We start from the raw sequence: 13,113 nt of genomic DNA, 5'->3' as shown, positions 1-13,113 counted from the left end.
CCTATCCAGGCTAACCGTAACGAGAAGGATCGAGGACATCGCAGGAAATCTCAAGCTTTAGCTGCAAAAGAAAGTAGTTGATTTTGACTTTTTCTCCTTGGCTCTGGATGAGAGCTGTGATGTCCGCGTCATAGCCCACTTACTCATCTTTGTACGTGGGATGACGAAAGACTTTTAGATTATGGAGGAGCTTGCAGCAATGCGGTCAATAAAAGGGACGACGACTGGGAGAGATTTGTTCACGGAGGTAACTGCATGCTTGGACAAGCTGGGACTCAAATGGGACAAACTGACAGGTGTTACAACCGATGGTTGTCCAAATCTGAAAGGAAAAAATGTCGAACTTTTGAGGCGGATACAAGATAAAATGAGGGAAATTAGCCCTGAAATTAAATTGCTATTGCTATTGCTATTATTAATGTAAAATAAAAATAAAAATATATAATAATAATAATAATAAAAATAATAGAACAAAATAAAATATAAGAATATGATAAGAAAAATAAAATCAGCTGCACTGAAACTCACTCAATGGAAAGCCTGAAAGAACAGGTGCGTTTTTAATAGTGATTTAAACAGTGTTAAAGACGGGGCAGATCTAATGTGAAATGGTAGGTTGTTCCACAGGTTTGGTGCGGCCACTGCAAATGCGCAATCTCCTCTTGTTACTAGTTTTGTCTGCGGTTTGTTGAGGAGAAGTTAAGTGGATGATCTCAGTTCCCTAACTGGAGGGTGTATAATAAGAATTTCTGATAAATAAAACGGTGCCAGTCTGTTAAGAGATCTAAAAGTTAAAAGTAAGATTTTAAAAGCGATCCTGTGACATACAGGAAGCCAGTGTAGGAGGCGTAGCATGGGTGTGATATGGTCTTTCTTTTTTGTCCTAGTCAGCAGGCGAGCAGCAGCATTTTGGACTAGCTGCAGGCGTTTAATGGATGCTTTGTCTAAGCCTATATACAGGGAATTACAGTAATCCAGACGGGAGGTTATGAACCCATTTATAATTGTCTCTAGGTCCTTTTGTGGTAGGTAGGCCTTTACTTTTGTAATTTGTCGAAGTTGAAAAAAGCTACCTCTGACTACTGAGGAGATTTGTTTATCAAAATTAAAAGCCCTGTCAAAAAGAACACCAAGACTCTTTACAGTTGAGCGAGCATAAGAAGCCAACGGCCAAAGATTGTCCACATCTTGCAGTTCAGATTGTCCAAAAACGATAACCTCAGTTTTATTGTTATGTAATATGAGGAAGTTTGAATCCATCCATAATTTTACGCCATTTATGAAATCAAGGAGTGGCTGCAGTGATGTAGTTTTGCGGTTCAGGAGCAAGTATATTTGGATGTCGTCATAGAGCAGTGAAAGGAGATATTATGTTTTTCAAAGATTGATGCTAGGAGCAGCATATATAGAGAGAAAAGCACAGGGCCTAGAACGGATCCTTGAGGTACCCCACATGTAATTGGGGCCTTCCCAGAGTAGTGTTCCCCCAAGTGGACAGAAAAAACTCCTATCTGTTAGGTAAGACTCAAACCACCTGAGTGCTGTACCTTTAATCCCTACAAAGTTTTCCAGGTGTGACAATTGGATTGTGTGATCAACTTTGTCAAAAGCGGCAGTCAGGTCTACATGAGGAGGCATGCTCAGAAGATGTTGGTTCTCTTTGGATCTGCTAACATACGTGAACAACCATTTTCTGTGATGAAGTTTAACAAATCCAGATACAGATCCTCTCTCACTGTTGATCAACTGTCAGCTGTCCTTCGCATATCCATCTCAGATATTCAACCTGACTTCAGTGCACTTGTTCATGCCCAAAGCAGACTAGATTTCTCTCACTGAACAAGAAAAAAAAAAGAAGTAAAACCAGCAAATGGGGTGATTAGACTATATGCAAATAGTTATAGCACTTTGTATAAAGTTAACTTAAAGTTGATCTTTGAAAAACTGCAAAAAACATGCATATTTTGTTCAAAACTGTTCCTGTAAATGTTGATTAAAGTGTGACTGCCTCACTTTTTCATTGCCTAATCATAATATGAGCAGAATTGAGTTCAGCCTATTGGTCCGGCCCTCCACAACTGTCCATGTTTCACATGTGGTCCCTTGGGAAAACATTTTGTTAATTTTTTAATTAACAAAAATGTGTGCAATAATCAGTTTTCATACGTTGAACGTGAGTGAAGAATCAGGCCATCATGAAATACCAGGAGCTGGGGAATGTGTGTGTTTGTGTGTACGCGTGCTCCCAGATTGCTGACACACACACAGGCCCCGGGGCTCCGCCCCCCGCCCCTCTCACATGCTCAGAGACTCACACAGTGAGATCAGAGTTCGTTCACGTGAAGCAGCCGCTCACTGACTGACGGGCAGCTTCTCATTAGTGCAAACATTGAAAACACTGAGTTTCTCTGGTCTCAGCTGCTCAGAGATCAGCGCCGCAGCTCCAGATGAGGCGCAGCACCGATGCTAACAGCTGGCATCGGCGCTCACGGTGCTTACGGTGCTTCAAAAAAAATGGGCATCTTCGGACTTTTGTTATTTTAGCATCGAAAGGTATCGTAAGTATCGGTTCTCGTGACATCTCTAGTCTGAACCTTGTCCTCTCACTACTAGAGTCCCTTAGGTTCCGTCCTGGGTCCCATTGAGTGCGTTTCAGTGCAGCTGATTTTATTTTTCTTATCGTATTCTTATTTTGTTTTGTTCTATTATTTTTTATTATTATTATTATTATTATATATTTTTATTTTACATTAATAATTGTATTTTATTTGTATTATTGAACTTTAATGTTTGTTTAAATGTATTACTTGAATTTTTATGTATTACGTTGTAACTTGACAAAAGTGTTGACCAAAGTGCTGTCCAGAACTTTGGTCAACCAAGTTGTTTTAAATGTGCTATATAGATAAAATTGACATTAACATTGTATGGAAGTTCTCCTCAGCTCTGTCATTTACTCACAATACTTTTCTTACCACAGCTATGCTGATGACACCCAACTAATTCTCTCTTTCCCCCATCTGAAACACGGGTAGCAGCACGAGTCTCTGCCTGTCTGACTAACATCTCTCAGTGGATGTCTGCAAACCACCTGAAAATCAACCTTGACAAGACTGAACTACTTCCGTCATAGTCATGATCAGACAGACATCGTCAATAAATATTATTTTTAAAGTGTATATATGTTTCATTAAACACTGTCTTTAGTTTTATATTATAAATCCCACAACTTAAAAGTCGGTTTGCCAATTGTATGTCAAAATTGTCTTTTTTAATATTTGAACACATAACATTGGCAGATTCTGAGGCCACACGGGAGATTTTTTTTCTAGATCCCCTCCGTTGCACTCACTGGAGATATGACTGTCGCACCAAACAATTCAGGTTTTGTAGGCGCAGTTTTATTACATCTGGGCAGTGGTAGTTCTGTGTTAGACCACTTATCTATTTTTTTTAATCTATGGCTCTGTTTTATTCAAACTAAAATATTTCATATTTGATTAAATGCATTAAACAGAGCCATGGATGACACTTGTATTGTGCTGTTCGCTTCTGCCAATTGTGACTTTTATTTGTTTTGTTGTTTTGCATGATTACGCCTAATTCTGTTCAAACTGTTTTCAAAGTTTTTCTGCATGATTTTGGAGTACTCCAAAAAGTTGTTGAATTGTACTTTTTCTTAACTTTCACATACATTGTGTTCCCAGACATATTGCTGAGATCTTGTCCCCTGGGCCTTGAAGGACTTTTGGCGTTGATGATGTTGAGGTTAGATATTTCTTAATGATTTCACTTAACAGTAAAATGTTGTTGTCGTTCCTTTATTGAAATGTAGGTGTCTTTTCACACCACAGGGCCTACCAAAGCAAGGTCTATCAAACAACTGTGGGGTGTTTGTTTTGATGGTAAGATGCTGGGTATTAGTATATAATATAGAGGTCCTATTTTCTGTTATTGATAACATATGAAAATGTATAATAATTGCAGCTTGCTACGCATACCATTGTTATTGCTCATCTTGGTCTTCTTTATTATTCCTCTGGACACACTACTATTTGCTAACTAATTTTAAACTACAGGAAAGATTCATAAATCAAACTCATGCAGAGTTGATGTGACATCCTTTTAGTTTTGTACATCTGAAAATTATATTCTGGGGGATTATTATTTTTCTATCACAACAACCTACTATTTCTTACTTTACAGTACATCGTGACAAAAGTGGAATGTGACTTCACTGAGGTATGTATAAATAAGTATTTGAAATTATATTGTTAGTGGATACAAGGCTTTTCAAGATACATGTTGACCCATCTGGTTGTGTGATTATATTTTTCAAGACGAACATGCAGCAAATTCAGCGATGGTGGTGCCTAGTTCTCCCTCAGAACTTCAGAGGCACAAAATAAACTACGGGTAGAGGCTTTCGTATGATGAATCGTACAGTCTTAAACTAGTCTAAAGATTATACTTTTAACCCCTCCTCCTAAAATATTTTTCAGGATGTAGAAGTCCCACCCACAGAAGCATGCCATATAAGCATCCAGCTCTGCAGGATCAGGTACTATATAGGCTACTAGCTTAGGTAAGGTTAATGCTTGAACACTCACCACTACAGGTTTTAGTTTTATGATGTTCACTGATGCTCTGTGGCTGCCATATCTCCATTTCAATGTATTTTTCAACAAATTCCACACACTATATATAGCCTACCAATAATGGTGTGACATGTCTCATTAGGGAGCAGTGTTCATAATATGTTCAAGCAGTATGGTCATTTTTTAATGTGCTGCATGGCTTCCACCACTCGGTGGTACCTCTGAGTAAGTCTAACGGGATAGGCGACTCTCAATGTCTTCTGAAGATGTGCTCATTGGGCCGGAGACAAACGTTTGACGCCTAGTCCAGGTTGAGCACCGCCTGGAATACACACTGCAGTCAGGGGTACTTGCACAGAGCGGTCGCGGCATTTGTATTGAAAGGCACTGCATGAAAAGAAAAGTTTGTGTCAGGTAGTGTAGCTGCAAATTTCTGGGGAATTTTCAGTTAAAGGCTGTTCACAGGAATCTGCAGGCAGCACAGAATTGACGCGGGGTTCCAGTTTCTGGCAGTTTTACAACCCTGTTCCTAGGCCTAGGGGAGGCTTTCACAAGTAAATGACAATGCTGTGAGCTTTTCGGATGCAAATCAGGATAGTTTCACTCAGTGGTGCAGAGGTAACACCTTTTTATAAAAGGTACAAACTAAAGGCCGGCGCATGGATCTGCAACTGCGGCTTTCCACGCAGTTGTCTCAACGGACTAATTTTAATTCATGGTTCTCCAAGGGTTGCACGTGTTGCAAAGCAATTCACCGCAAGAACACTAGGTGGAGTAACGTTTTTTGACGAAGATGACCTTAGAGTCGCCTTCTTTGTGTGTGGCAGTCATCATCGACTGTTTATTTACATCGCCACTTCTGCTCCTCATAGCCTTTTTCTGGCGGACAAATTTGTCCCTGATCTTCCTCCACAGCTTCGTACACTCGTCGACCTGAAAACCGACGTTAGCCATGATCGCCTTCCAGGAATTGCAGGCCATCTGCGTGTCCTTGTATCCCGTCAATGACAGGTTATGCATGTGGTCATACTTTCGGATCTCTTCTGCGAAAACGCTCTTCTATTTGGTCCATGTTCGTTCTTCTAAATCTTCCTTGTTTTCTGCCGGTATTATGGGGCATGAAACCGGAAATGTTGTATAGTTACAAAAATGCAAGAAGGGGTATGCAAGCCAGAAGAGGCCCGCAAGGGGCCTTGCGACTGCGTGTCCTTGCGTGTCTCTGAAAACGCAGAACCATCGGCCGACATTAAGGTACCAACTGAAATATATGGCGTAAGTACACCAGGCTTAAAATAAATATAAATTCTGAACTTGTAGCTTATATAGATTTCCCTTATGTAAGTGAGTGTGCTATAATGAATTACATGGTATACCATGAGCAAAGGTCAATGCTATGAAAAGGTCTTTCTGCTGACACCAAAACACTGTGCCTCACATAAAGCATATTAACTGTGTCATCGTGTCAAAGTCCCAAATATTTGTCCTCCCAAAATATTGGCAAACTCATCCCCTTATTCACACCTCCATGGCAAACTAAGCTGTTGACTCTGCTGAAATTGCCTCATAATTTGAACTTCAATTGTCTTATTGTTGTTATTAAACTTTCTCAGTATTCCATTAAAACACTCTTATCCAAAGCGACTTACAATAAGTGCATTCTACTATGAGGGTACAAACACAGAACAGCAAGAATTATGTAAGTACATTTACTTAACACCAGAAAGAACAAAATGGTCCTCAGTCAAATACTCATCCCATATAAAAGTACAATTTAAAAACTGTTATAACCTCTGCTTCGAAAGTGAAAAGGACATTTGCGAAGTTTTACTCTGAAAACGTCACGTCAGTCATTAACTGCTGACACGGTAAAGGGCTCGTCCAATCACAGCCTTGTGACTGAAGCATCTGTATCCCGCAGACATGAAACTTCCGGCTCGTGTTTGCGTGGTCAAACAAGTGACTCTGTTTTCAGTCTAAAAACTTGCTGAAGTCGACAGGACACTGTTTCCCTGAAGGAGAGGATGAGTGCGTTGGAAAGTAAAGCCACAGGCCCACTGTGGACGAGTAGAAGCAGAGAAGACAGGTGCACAGTCCCAAAATTAAATTTCAAATTGTAGGGAGATGATCCAAAGGACACACCTCACTCCAGAGATAGCTTGAGCAATCAGATAATTCCTGCCTGATACAAGGTGGAAAAGTCAAACATTTTATCTGAGCTCACTGATGTTAGCAAAGCTCCCTTAACCAGCGACAGTTAGATAAGCATTTCTCAAGACCATTATCTTACAGGGACAGCACACCATTTAATTGAGGCAAAGATGAGACAGAAAGTACTCAAAACAAAACCAGTGTACACAGCGCATAAAGGACCAATTATGGCTGAAGAAAGTGATGACATTTTGCAAGTATTTGGCATAATCGATCAAATAGTGGCTGTCACTGTTGACAATGCCACGAACTTAGATGTGGCGATAAAAAGGCTACACTTCATAGGCTGTTTTGCACACACTTAATCTTGGGGCATAAAGTGTGTATTCGACGGCATCAGTGGCAAAATGGACAGCCAAGATTAGGGACATTGTCTTTTGATAAGGCTCAACACCAAACAGTGCACATTTAAAAACACACAAACAAAATAGGACTAAAACTGTTCAAACTAAATTTAAAATGAACTAATTTCCTATGCATTACAAACTCGTTGAAAGTCCTTCTATGATGATGATGGAACTATTCCTTTAAAATATCCTGCAATTCAAGCAGCCAGCTTGTGAATGCGAATGGAGAGGGACAGATTTTCTCGACTGACAAATTACAATTTCAGAAGGGCAGAGGAGTTCATCCATTTAATGAGGGTGTTATAAACATCCACACTCTGTGTTTCTGCCTGAGTCTGAGCGGACAACAGAGCATGACCATGACAGTGTAACAATGCAGTCAAAGGAGGAGAAAAGACAACCAAGGTAGAATGAGCAGGGAGAAGGAGAGGAGAGTGAGGAAGAGGAGGAGCAGCCACCTCGCTGCAAGAGGGCTATGATGCCTCTGCTTGAGGAGCATTTTGCTGCTGAAGATGACCTGAAAATGAAAGTCTTATCTAACAGAAGCACCACGTCCAACCAGCAACAGTCACAGAGAGCTGAAGCTGTACCAAGAGATGCTACCAACATTGACATGTGATGACCCTGGTGGTGGACCCAAAGAACCAAATATCCTTTGCTATCAGATGTGGCCATTTCATATTTTTGTGTGCAAGCCTCCTCAACCCCTAGTTAGAAGGTACACCCACTGCTAGAGACACTATCTGCCCAGAAAGATCACGTATACTACTGGAAAAGGCTGATATGCTGATAGGTGGTGTGCACTAAATGCACTTTAGTTCTAAAATGTTGCTCCTATTGCTGCTTTCTAATTTTCAAGAAATTGAATTGTATGGTTTATGCCAGTAGGTTTCCTATAAATATTTTCTTGTTGTTCTGGGTTTGCATCCTTATTGTTGTATGCATTTAATGTAAGTCGCTTTGGATAAAAGTGTTGGCTAAATGAATTGTCATGTAATGTAATGTAAATAAGACCTACAAAGAGCAACTCAAAATGGTATTATCCACAAATGCTTTGCACTATCTGGTTATGAATATGAGAGAATAATATTCATTACAGTTCTTTAAAGTTTTCAATTATTGATTTCATATTTGTTTACAGGGACAATTAGAATATTTTCTTCTACTAATTATCCACAATACGACTATGTGTTTTTCGGTTAATTTAAACACACACATTTTTAAGGCAAATAGTTTCAACATTGCTTCTATCTCAGTTACTACTAATTTACAAAGTAGGGTTGAAGAGCATGTCTGATAAGGCTCCAAGATGAGCTGTGTGGTTTTTTTTTGTAATGTTGCCTGGCTTCCACAAGGCGTTACTGCTACAGCTACTGTGCATCGGTCCAGTCCAATAAAGAGATTTTTGTTATCTAAACATTTTACCTCTTTTTTTGTTTTTACCATTTTGAAAATGAAATGCAGAATTGATAAGAACCGGAATCGATAAGCAGAATCAGAATCCATAAAATTAAAACGATACTAAACCCTAGTCGAGAGACCTATGGGCTGAATAAAGAGAGGTAGCTCTGAAAATGAACACAAAGCAGTGAACCAAAAACACAAATTGTTGTTTGGTTCTAAAGCACAAAAACAAACCTGCTGGAAGATGTTTAGTCAGAACTAAATTGTAGATATCTGAATTTGGAATTATCATCATAATTACGTAGCACATATATGTAATTCATGTTAAACCTGCAATGTACAGGAAGATGAAGTTGCTTTTTGAATAAACAGCTGGAAAGGGTCAAATGTAGCTTTTGCCTTTTTATATATTTAATAATCGATTCCTCAAAAAGTAACCGACAGATTAATCGATTATCAACAGAATCGTTATTTGCAACCCTATGCCCCGTTATGGTCTTTTAAATTGGAGAAATCAAAGTACAATGAAAAACACAAGACAACCATAGTAATGCTTCCTGGTTTAATTCTTCAGGGTGATCTTTTGGTAAAAAATAACTGTTATTTGGTATTTTCTACCTTTTTAATAAAATACCTGAAATTCTATAAAAGTCCATAATGTTCAATTTCTACAACCCCATTCACACTGGGAGAAGTTTTGAGTACATGGCGAGATTTAGTCAAGTTGAAAAACCTAGGACTTTGAAGAAAAAGAAAAGAAATGTGCAGTGCAGATGACAGGAAGTTAAAGAAGTGGAAAGGGAGCAGAAAACAACAGGGAGGGGGCAGTGGCTGGAAGAAAGTGGTAGAAGTAGAACAAGAAGTGTTTATATTTGAGGTTTTCATTTACACGCAAATATTTCCTACATGAAAATGGCAGATTCTTGAGGTGCACTGGTGACCTCACAGCAACAGCCGAAGTTGTTACTGAGCTTAACTTCTGTAATTTCTCTCGACTTATACTTCAGGTAGGTGATCAGGACACAATTATTTACGACTAAAGTAAAACCCATTAAAGCATGTAGGAATCTGAATTACCACTGTCTGTAATTACAACACAATTTTTGAGAATCATTACTGTCTTATTTAAAGTTTCAATAAAATAAAATAAAAATCTGACAAACAATCAATGGCAAACGGAATCTTATATTTATTTAACCCCAAAATACTGTGTTCCAGGACTATATTGAACCCTGTCTAATTTATCAATTTCATTTAATCCATTCTGCACTGAAGTCATAGATCACCCTCTTTTTGTCATGAATAGTGTCCTTGTATTAAATTGTCAAAGACTTTGAAAACCCTTGTGTTTTTAATGGTTTTCTAAAAAATTCTGAAAGGCGACCCAAGATATGTTCTGGGACATTTTTTACTATTTACAGTATGTTGGAAGCAAGTGATAATAGTAGGCATTGTTCAGTTTGACTTTGTGATGCTACCCTCTTACTGCAACTGTGAATAAACATCAAACAATGATGATGTGATCTGGCTATCAGTTTACAGTATTTTCTTTGATATGGCAGGTTTTAGGGCTAGACTAACTGCAAATGAAGGAGAAGTGTACCAAATGTCACCAATGATGAGGAATAAGCTTTTACAGTTTTTGAATTTGACTAATTAAAAGTAGGACTGGAACATAACGGAGCTTGCTCAAGAAGACACAGGCTCAGAATGGCACAATGGTCAAAATATATCCAGGTATTACAAATCAATCTCATAAAGTTACCTGAACTACCCCAACCCTGTTCTTCAAAATAAGCATTACATTTTTCTGTAAGCATTACATTTTTCTGTGTCTAGAAAGTGCCTAAAAAACAACAAAATCTCGTGGAAAACCTATTTTGGCAGGAGATAAGATGACTGCTGGAGATATCCCAAATACACATCTGTCAGTTGTAACTATGCTAACAGAGAGGCTCACTAGCATTAGAGCTAACTCAGCTATGCACATTGGAAAAAACGTATGGTAAACTTAGGAAAATGGACACTAGTGATATCATTTCTATGCTAAGTGTGGCTGATAAGCGAGAACATGCAGAATCCCCAGAAATGACCTGAGAGAATCAAAATTATTTCACACCCTAGAGTGTAACAACTTTGTGTTTTAGGTCAAGTGCCACACTACTCTCTTACAAAATAGATGAACTGCAAGCTGCCATTAACACACTGGTTCAACACAGAGATACATACTTTTTCAGCTGTAATGTCATATGGCCGAAGGTTAAATGCAATATACTATCTAACACATGTTATAAACGTATACATATTAATATAACAGTTCTATTATAACCCTGAATAATATTAATAAACAATCTATGCTACCATCGATACGGATGTTTTTACAGGTCAAAGGTCACCCAATGAAGTATCCTGGATGTCACATTAATAAGCCAAGCCGCAGTGCCTACAGACCAAAGCTTTGTGAACCCGCCTTTAGAACAAAATCATATTACTGCGAAGTGGCTGAACTGTGATACAAATCTCAAGATAAGCAGATTATAGCATGCACGTGAATGTTCTTAGTACAATATTGTGTATGCAGCACCATTGACGGAACAACGTCTATGTTTTTCCATGTCCTTGAGGAGCCCCTTGAACCACAACAAGGGCCCCTTGTGTGGCCCCTCACTAGAAAATATAAAGCTGAGGCTGTCTGAGAAGCAGCTAACGCAAGGAGTTGTGGTAACACAGGCAGGGATGCAGGTAAAGATACACCCACACACACTACACAATATTCAAGCTTAACTTGCTGGGAGGCTATCAGCAGGAAATACTTCAATGTCAAGAATCATAGAAGCATGTGGAAGAGACGTTGAGAGAGTGGAAACCGAATAAAAGATGTAAACCCTCTCTGGGTCAATAACAGACGTTTGACTGCTTTCATGATCAACAAAGAAAAAATGACCAGGTTTCAACGGATTTTATCTGACAGCCATTTGTAATCCTTCAACTGGTTCAGTATAAAACTTGAACGAGCAAAAGACAGAGAGTTTAATCAACATTCTATCTTCTTTACTCCATATACGCAGTTTTACCTTTCTGCAGAGCCGCTTCCGTTCACTTTCTTGGTCAGTCAGCTCGAGGAAACATCGTTTACTCTTATTTACTCCGAAGCGAACTGAAGCGACTCCTTCGGCTGCACTGAACCTCCTTTTACACCAACCCAATTCTCTGCTGCTGCTCACTTTTGGCTTTCGCTGCGAGTTCGAATCCTTTTTTCCAGGAAAGGGAACCTCTTCGCTGCCACAAAGACTTCGTCCTTCCCCGCAAGTTTCATGCTACACTGTAAAGAGGAAGCGGTGTGGGAGAAACGGCAGGAAGTTCCCCCTGCCTGGTCTGCAGTATGAGAAGAATGTGTGTTTCCCCCCCCCCCCCCCCCCCCCCCCCCCCCACACACACACACACACTCAAGTCAACGCAACTGGAGGAAAAAAATGCATCAGAGAAGACCCTTCTCTAATTTTCCTCGCTTTTGAACTCACAAACGTAATTATAATTAACAAAATTAGCCCATGGAAGGAACCAATACATCAGCAAACTATTATAACGTTTGAGCACAGCATTTGTTATATTATCAACACAAATTGGTCGTTGTTTTGAGCTCATGTGTCACAGCCATCAACTCAGAAAAAGATCAAAAATAACAAAGGTCTTTTATAAGTTCCAGAAGACACTTGTAACTCTGCAGCCAGGGGCAGATTTCACGGGGGACAGGGACATATGTTCACTGTCTGAAAGGGTTCATTATGTTGTGGACTTTTACACATTGACAGCCAAATATAAGAGATCTGCTTTTTCAGGAAAACAAAATCTAATCAGACATATTATTTGCTTTAGCCTAGTTAATGGGGGCTCTCTACTCAAAGTTCAATATACTGCTACTGTAAAAAAAAAAACATCACTGCACCAAAACAACAACTGAGTATAAGGACCCCAGTAATATGAATGCACGTTGATATTAAGGTAATAAAGTGCTTCTGGGAATTATTCACGGATGTTAGATAAAGGCAACTCAGAGAGAGGCAACTCAGAGAGAGGAGCTGAGCACAGACAGGCAGGCAGGGACAGACTGACTTAGGCAAGGAGTCTCAGGTAAGTTTGTTAGTTTTTGTCTCAGAGTTATGATGTAAAGCCCTCTCATATTTAAACTTGTAAAAAGTAAAGACATTAGTATTGTTGTTGTTTTGAACTGTGTAGTTATCAATATGGAAACAGCTGATTTATATTCTACGAGACAATGTTGGTGTTCAGGTCACCGAGAATGGTGAAAGGGTCAGATCCAGGGAGAGAGCTAGGTGACAGCGGCCCTATTGCAATTGCCAGCACCACCACCAGCAACAGCACAGAGGATAGGACCAGAGGCAGCAAAGATCATGACAACCCTTTGATATATATGTATATATGTATTTATATATATATATACAGTATATATTACTATACGTACTACAAAATCTAAATCAAAGACATGAAATAAGAGACCAATAAGAACAAGTTAGCATAAAACAAAGACTTACGAT

At 39.2% G+C, this 13,113-nt stretch overlaps 1 protein-coding gene across 3 annotated transcripts in view; it reads right to left on the bottom strand.

Annotated features, from left to right (window-relative positions):
• The window catches only part of amot (angiomotin), a 67,305-nt gene extending 55,346 nt beyond the window's left edge, over positions 1-11,959 (bottom strand). For all 3 annotated transcript variants that reach the window (XM_053440883.1, XM_053440884.1, XM_053440885.1), the window contains exon 1: positions 11,632-11,959. The gene's annotated coding sequence lies outside the window, so the exon portion shown is untranslated. The remainder of the gene's footprint in view (positions 1-11,631) is intronic.
• Positions 11,960-13,113: the final 1,154 nt, after the last annotated feature.

Source organism: Pleuronectes platessa, chromosome 15 (assembly GCF_947347685.1).
Source record: "Pleuronectes platessa chromosome 15, fPlePla1.1, whole genome shotgun sequence".
In the NCBI taxonomy this organism is placed as follows: Eukaryota; Metazoa; Chordata; class Actinopteri; order Pleuronectiformes; family Pleuronectidae; genus Pleuronectes; species Pleuronectes platessa.
This window is presented reverse-complemented; position numbering and strand designations above follow the sequence as displayed.